The sequence below is a fragment of the Crocodylus siamensis genome, chromosome 6 (genome assembly GCF_052110815.1).
Source record: "Crocodylus siamensis isolate JL-2025a chromosome 6, ASM5211081v1, whole genome shotgun sequence".
Lineage (NCBI taxonomy): Eukaryota > Metazoa > Chordata > Crocodylia > Crocodylidae > Crocodylus > Crocodylus siamensis.
The window spans coordinates 21924908-21933247 of NC_143400.1; positions in this window are offsets into that span (position 1 = coordinate 21924908).

The following is an 8340-nucleotide window of genomic DNA, read 5'->3' on the forward strand; positions in this document are numbered from 1 at the left end:
CAGCAAAGCTACTCAGTGCTGAGTAGCCCTCAGATGGGCTACTCAGGGGTGGCCATCAGATCACCCCTGAGCCTGCACTTTTCCAGGCTAAAGAGCCCCATGGCTCTCAGCCTGTCGTCATAAGGTCTGTTTTCCTGACCTCTGATCATGCGCGTGGCACTTCTCTGGACTCTCTCAAGCTTCTCCACAACCTTTTTGAATTGTGGAGCCCAAAACTGGACTCGGTACTCCAGCTGAGGTCTCACCAAGGCCGAGTACAAGGGGAGAATGACGTCCTGGGATTTCCTTGAGAAGCATCTATGGATGCAAGCCAGCATTTTGGTTGCTTTAGTAGCCGCAGCATTGCATTGAAGGCTCACGTTCATCTTGCGGTCAACGATGACCCCCAAGTCTCTTTCTTCCGTAGTGCTAGCCAGCATACCACTGCCAAGCCTAGAAGGATGCTGCAAGTTTTTCCTCCCAAGATGGAGAACCTTGCATTTTTCGGTGTTAAACACCATCAGGTTCTCGTCCGCCCATTTGCTGAGCCTGTCCAGATGTTCAGGGAGGTTAGATTGGGTTAAAGATGGCCACCCCATCTAACTTGGTTCACTCAGGCATGGACCTTACATTTATATTGATCTAACTAGAGAGCCAAGCATGAACTGTACAGAAGTTCAGGAAGTTAGGTTGATCAGGTTAGCCATTTTTAGACCAAAGTTAACCCTACTTGTCAGGCCTGATCTGTTGGACCATGTCACAAGACTGATCTAACTGAAGTCCTGCACAGCCCGCAGCAGCAGCCCGTCTCTGCCCTATCCACAGATCTGGGGGATACATGCCCCCGGGGTTCCCCCAAGGTGTCCACAGAGGTGGAAGCCCCCCCATACCCCTGGGCAAGCTGCTCGGGCTCCTAGCATCCCACAACCTGCCCTGGGGAGGCACCATTTATCCCAGTGCCTGCCCCTTTCTCTGCTCCACACCCTCCCTCAGCATGGGGACCTTGATCTCCCCCACAATTCGCCTTCCCCAGCTTACCTGCTATGGTGGGCAGTACTGCACCCTTTATCTAACATATTCCAAAAATTACACAATGAACCCTATTACACAACTACAAGGCAATGGCAGAATTGCCACAAAACTCCCAAAGTCCCCTACCCTGCCACAGACAAAGCTGGGGGGTGAGAGCTAATCAGGGCTCTACCATGGCAAATGTTGAAACATGCTCAAGAGATCTGAGGAAGAGGTCCATGCCCTCCACTACAAAGGCAGGCAAAAGTTCCTGTAGTCCATACTTGTCTGATGACAGGGCTAAATTCCTTCCTCATCCCAAATGAGACAGTCACAGGGGCAAGACCCTCTAACCAAGAACCTCAGGGTTTTAATTCCAGCAGGAACGTAGGCATATCCCAGTCAAAATCCCCAGCTTTGGCTTCAGCCAACAGCCAGTGCTTTAAAAAAAGCAAAAAAAGAAGGAAGTCTCCTGACACCTATACCACCTGGATGGGAAAAAAACTCCTTCCCAGCCTTATGAGGCTATCAGTAGAGCCCAAAAGCCTGGGAAGAAAACAGACCCAAACCTCCATCCTGCTCTGTGAGCTGGGGACAGCAAACTGGGTCAGCACCGGAGGTGGATCCAGGGTGGGGTGGTATAATGGTTGGTGCACTTAGGCAACTTCACATCTGCTGGCATTAAAATGCTTGTTTTTCGCTTGTGCTCAGCTTACCTGACAGTCCAGATCAAGCTGTGCTAATGTCTATTATCTAGGCATGGGGGAGGAGGGAGTCTGGGGCTGATGGTTTAAATTCCCTCTGGGATCCGGGGCCAGGGCTGAAGCAGCATTTTAACACAGCCAGATTAGAAGTGGCCGAGCGGTCCTGCTCCACACTCCATCCAGAGCACAGGCAGGAGGTGGCAGAGTAAGTGGGAGGCCTGCAGCCACCCTGGCCTAGTGGGGGCAATGCCATGATCGTCTTGGTCTACGTAGAGGGCAATGCCAAGATCAGCTCAGCCCAGAGGAAGGGAGGCGAGTCCTGTCTCTTTGCCAGGGGAGGAGGTAACTTGATCAGATGCGACTCAGCCACCCTGTGAAATAAAGCTAGAGGTAAGATCTGTGGGAAGGGGAAGGAGCCCCTGGTATGCTATGGGAAGGCACACAGCATCATCTCTGTCTCCCCATCACATGAAACCTTCCCTGGGATGCCCACAAGGCTCTCCAACTTCATTCTCTGGATCATGGAGGAGACTGGAAAGCTCCAGCACTTGGACCAAACACAACTCTCCTCATCACCTGAATCACTCAACACTACATCACTCTGCACCTCCTCAGTAGGATCCAGAGGAAATGAGAACGAGAAGCACTACAACATCGTAACAACAGCATGACCAAGCATTTCAGTAGCAACTAAGAGTCACTTTAGAAAGGAAATAAATATACAGGAAAGGAGAAGCTTAGTTTAAATGAAAATCATATACACTCTTCAAACTGAAATAGATGGAATTGTGACAAGAGCTAAAGTGATCATTTTAATAAGATCCAAAATAAAAATAATAAGATGTGAATTCAAAGCACAACTGATTTTACAGTAACACAAAAGTTTTCAAGAACTACATAAGTATGCGCACTCAAAATGAAACTAAATTGAAATTTCATTTTTTTTAAAAGTGCAATTAGCAGGAAAACCAACATTTAAGTGAATTTCAAAAAGCATACTTCACAAGTGAAATAACACAGAACACAGTTGAACTTAAGAGCTGCCCTCCAAGTGTGATGAAGCAGAAGTTTCAAGTCAGAAAAACATGGGAATTGTTGAGCACCCCACCCGCAGGGGTGGAACTAGGAACGCAAGTCGGAGGTGAGCAGGAATACCGATGAGCTCCAGCCCACAAGACAGCCAGACATACTGGGGAGCCCTGCTTCGTTGCCCATGCCAATCTTCCCTTTGTCCTGCCCCAGTCCCCTGTGTAGGTGGGGGGAAGAGCTGAGCACTGTCAGATGCCCGAGACCTGGGCGCACGTTGTACAGCATGTAGATGACTGGAAGTGCTTCAACAACCAAATGCTAACAAATAGTTTTTCGTCCGGGCTCATTTTTTTGGAGCACTGGCCATTTCTGGAGGGCTTCTTAGGGCATGCGTGTCTGCTCACTCACCTTCGAAGCATTTGGTACTTTTGAACCAAGTGTTACATCTGCCTAGGCTTGATGGAGAAGATAAAGATGCCTTGAGAGATGGCTCCCAAGGTAAGGAGATCTTCCTCCCTAGATACACAGAGAGGGAGGTTTCAAGATGGGAAGCATCTCCCTGCCTAGACATCTAGGGAGGGAGATATCTAGGAAAGGGGATAGCCCCCCTTCCTGGACATTTAGGAAGCTTGATATCTCCCACCCTAACAATGCCTTTCAAAACACTGGTAACTATTACTATATTTACTCAAATATAAAACAATTTCTTTCCCTCAAACAACATGGGGAAGAAGCCCCTTGTCTTACAGTTGTTTACAAAGAAAACTCATGAAACACATGACCTATCTTTGAATTATTGCTAAAAGCAGCCCGTGCTTAGCAACAAAAACCAAGGATGAAGTTGATGAAATGCAGCCGGCGCTGAGCGTGACGACGCTGTGCTGCACAGTGGTCCCTAGGGCCAGCAGAGGCAGAGGGATGGGAGTGCAGTGCCTGTGCTGTATAATGGGCACCATGATGAAGCAGATGAGGAGCCTTTTGCTGGGTGGGCTTTCGAGGGAAGAGCGGGGAGAAAGGGCCCAGCCTCAGAGCCATGTGGACTAGGACCTTCACTTTGGGTGGAAGCTGGGGGGGACAGCAGTGTCACAGTCTGCCCCACCCCTGTTTACTTGGGGAAGCACTTGTGAGGTACAAGTCCGCCTTCCCATCTTTCAATATCCCAAAGCCCCAACTATGCCCCAAAGCCCAAGCACCACCTTCTAATCCTCATCACCTAGAGACAGGAGAGCTGTAGCCGGTGTTGACAGCCACACCGTGATGGCCCAACCGAGTTGAGGGCTCATTATGCCTGCAGCCAAGACCAGACCCCTTGTGCTGGGGGTTACACAGACCCAGCTGGGTCAGGGCCCCTGTTGTGCTGGTCTGTGCCGGCACCTGCAACAAACTCTGGCCTCACACCCTTGGTTACGTACATGAGGCATGCAATGGCATTTACAGGGACAAACTGGGGCACAGAGCAATCACAGCTGCATTTCCAACCATGCCCGAGACTGCCAGGATGCCCTGGCTTGGCACTTGACCTCCAGATGCCCACCAGGCATGTGAAGCCTCCACCCCTGGCAGCACAGAGCCAGCCCAGCTCTAACCCCCCCACAGAGCACCTGAGCCCCAGCCCCAGTGGCCAAGTCACTCCTGGGTCCCCTTCCTTTTCCCTCATCTGCTATGCCTACATGCAATTGCTTGGGTGGTGAAAACGGAGGCTGCTCTGGGGCCCAAAGGCAGCCCTCGCATGCTCTCAGGTTGTGGACTCCTGAACCCTGTTCTCCTGCCATTCAGAACCAAATATGTGCCCCCTCCCCACCCACCTGGCCTGAACATGTCCTGCAACTGCGGGCACTGCAACAGAGGTCCATCCCCACACCTGTCTAACAGAGACCTGACCCTGGAGCCGGGCCGGGTCAAGCCCCCACCCAGGCCCCTACTTGGCCCAGCTGCCCAGGGAGCCACGCGACCGGAGCCGCGCGAACAGGCTGTGTAAACAGGCGCTCGAGTTAGTGCGGAGTTTGCGCAGGAGGGCACGAGACCCTGCCTGCGACCCCCCCAGAGTAGTCAGCCCCAGCCGTAGCCAGCCTACCAGAGGCATGACACGGATGGGCACGCGCCACACCCCGAGGGTCCCCTCGGGCTCTACGGCCCCCCCATCAGGCACCTCAGAGACGGCCACCCAGACGGAGCCCCTGGCTCTTGGCTGCGGGGGCTGCCTGTCCCTTTTTCAGGCTCTGGGGACCGGGAGCATGGCCACCTCCTCTTGCGGGGTCTGCTCCCTACTGGGGTCTCTGGCGCGCCAGCTGGAGGAGCTCCAGGCCACAGTCCAGAGACTTGCCCCATCAGGGACTGTGAGCAGGAGATAGACTCCTACTGCCAGGCCCTTCTCCCCCGGGAGCCGCAGGGTAGAGCACCATCTCCCTCCAGGACTAAGGAGGACTCTGGGACCTCCCGCTCTGCCCAGTCAGGGGCATGGACCAAGGTTGTCAAGGGCCCGAAGGCCCCCCGCACCAAGGCCCCTCCCTCGCCGGAGCTCAGCAACAGGTTCGCACCTCTTGCTGCCCCAGCAGAGCCTGCTCAGTTGCCGGCTCCCGCAGGCAACCCAGGCTCAACCACAGCTACTGCCCCCGCTCTCCCCAAGACAAAGCGAAAGGTGTTTGTTGTGGGAGACTCCATCCTGCGGGGGCACTGAGGGGGCAATCTGCCGCCCCGACCCCTTAGCCCGGGAAGTCTGCTGCTTCCCAGGGGCCCGCATCCGAGACATTGCGGAAAGGATCCCACAGCTCCTCCGGCCCACAGACCACTACCCCATGCTCCTTATTCACGTGGGCACCAATGACACGGCTCGGAGCACCCCCAGCCAGGTCATGAGGCACTACAGGGATTTGGGAGCGGGGCTTAGGGGTCTTGGAGCGCAGGTGGTGTTTTCGTCGATCCTCCCAGTCTCGGGCTATGGGCTGAGGAGGGAGAGGAGGATCCACACAGTGAACCAAAGACTGCAGCGCTGGTGTCATCGGGAAGGCTTTGGCTTCCATGACCACAGCCCGCTCTTTGGCGAGAGAGGCAGTGAGCTGCTGGGAAGAGATGGCCTCCACCTCTCCCCCCTGGGGAGGAGGCTCTTCTCAGCCAGGCTGGCTGACCTGCTCCACCGGGCTTTAAACTAAGCCCGCTGGGGGGTGGGGGAACTACTGCCACTGCTGGCCCACTGAGCGACCCTTGCAAAGCCAGCAGACCAAGGCACTTAAGGGAGCCCACCCCTGGCACAATCTGTGGGCAAGGCAAGAGCCCCCAAGGGGACACTTGCCTGCCTGTACACTAATGCCAGGAGCCTGGGCAACAAGCAGGACGAGCTCATCCTCCTGCTCAGTGCAAAGAAATATGACATCACTGGGATAACGGAGACCTGGTGGGACTCCACCCATGACTGGACCACAGGTATAGAGGGCTATACCCTGTACAGGAGGGATCGTGTTGACAAAAGGGGCGGGGGTGTAGCTCTCTATGTGAAGGAAAGCTACATGTCCCTGCAAGCTGATGTTGGCGACCAGCATGGACAGCTAGAGACCCTCTGAGTAAAAATTCGTGGGGAATACGGCACAGGGGACACAACGGTGGGAGTCTACTACAGACTTCCCACTCAAAGTCCTGAGCTTGACCAGGAGTTCGCCCGGGAACTGACTGAGGCCGCTTGCTCCAGGACCTTGGTTGTCATGGGTGACTTCAATTACCCGGACATCTCGTGGGAGGACCACTCAGCAAAATCCGAGAGGCCGCAAAGCTTCCTTTCATGCGTGGATGACCTCTACCTGACTCAAGAAGTCTATGGGCCAACGAGAGGCAAAGCGCTGCTCGACCTGGTACTGGCTACGGGGGACGACCTAATCGGCGACCTAGTGATCGATGGGAAGCTGGGTGACAGCGACCACGAGCTGATCACCTTCACCATCCGCCGTAAAGCTGGCAAGTCAGTCAGCAACACAGAAGTCCTTGACTTCAGAAAAGCCGACTTTGACAAGCTCAAGAGGCTTGTCGGTCAGGCCCTCAGGGACCATGACCCCAGGGAGATGGGAGTTCAAGAAGAGTGGTTGCTTCTCAAGGAAGCGATCCTCAGTGCACAAGCTAAATCTATTCCAACACGGAGGAAAGGCAGCAAGAAGGCACAACAGCCCTCCTGGCTCTCCAGGGACCTAGCGGATCTCCTGCGGCTAAAAAGGAAAGCCTACAAAGGATGGAGGATGGGATTCACCTCCAAGGAGGATTATTCTGCACTGGTCCGGTCCTGCAGGGACCAAACCAGGAAAGCCAAGGCTGCAACTGAACTCCAACTAGCTTCAAGCATCAAGGACAACAAAAAGTCCTTTTTCAGATATGTGGGGAGCCGGAGGAAAAGCAAGTGCAATGTTGGACCCCTGCTAAACCAGATGGGGCAACTGACAACTGATGCCCAGGAAAAAGCCAACCTATTAAATACGTACTTTGCTTCAGTCTTTCATCAGTCCCATGGGATGCCCATGCCTGCTATGGGACAGGGAGATCCGGGTGATGGGGATCCCCTACCCTCCGTAAATGCTGACCTCGTGAAGGAACACCTTGAGAAGCTGGATACCTTCAAGTCAGCAGGCCCTGACAATCTGCACCCCAGGGTACTCAAGGAGCTGGCGAGCGTCATAGCCCAGCCCCTGGCACGGGTCTTCGAGAGCTCCTGGCGCTCTGGTGTAGTGCCAGAAGACTGGAAGGCCAATGTGGTGCCGAACTTCAAGAAAGGGAGGAGAGTGGATCCGGCTAACTACAGGCCCATTAGCCTGACTTCTATCCTGGGGAAGATCTTAGAAAAGTTTATTAAGGAGGCCATCCTTGAGGGACTGGCCCAGGCTAACATCCTGAGGGATAGCCAGCACAGGTTTGTTGCGGGTAGGTCTTGTTTGACCAATCTCATTTCCTTCTATGACCAGGTGACCTATCACCTGGACGAGGGAGATGAGATTGATGTCATATATCTTGACTTGAAAAAAGCTTTTGATCTGGTATCCCATGATCACCTCTTGGCCAAACTGGCCAGTTGTGGCCTTGGCACCACCACGATCTGCTGGCTGGGAAACTGGCTCCGTGGTCGGACCCAGAGGGTTGTAAGTGATGGCAGTCACTCATCGTGGTGCCCTGTGACCAGTGGGGTCCCTCAAGGCTCTGTCCTGGGACCCATCCTGTTCAACATCTTCATTAATGATGTGGACATTGGAGTCAGGAGTGGACTAGCCAAGTTTGCTGATGACACCAAACTTTGGGGCAAAGCATCCATGCCATAAAATAGGCAGGTGATCCAGGCTGACCTGTACAAGCTCAGCAAATGGGCAAACAAAAACCTCATGGTGTTTAACACCGAAAAATACAAGGTTCTCCACCTTGGGAGTAAAAACCTGCAGCATCTTTATAGGCTCGGCAGTGCTACGTTGGATAGCACTACAGAAGAAAGAGACTTGGGGGTCATCATTGACCACAAGATGAACATAAGCCTCCGATGCGATGCTGCGGCTAGTAAAGCGACCAAAATGCTGGCGTGCATCCATAGATGCTTCTTGAGCAAATCCCGGGACATCATTCTCCCCTTGTACTCGGCCCTGGTGAGGCCGCAGCT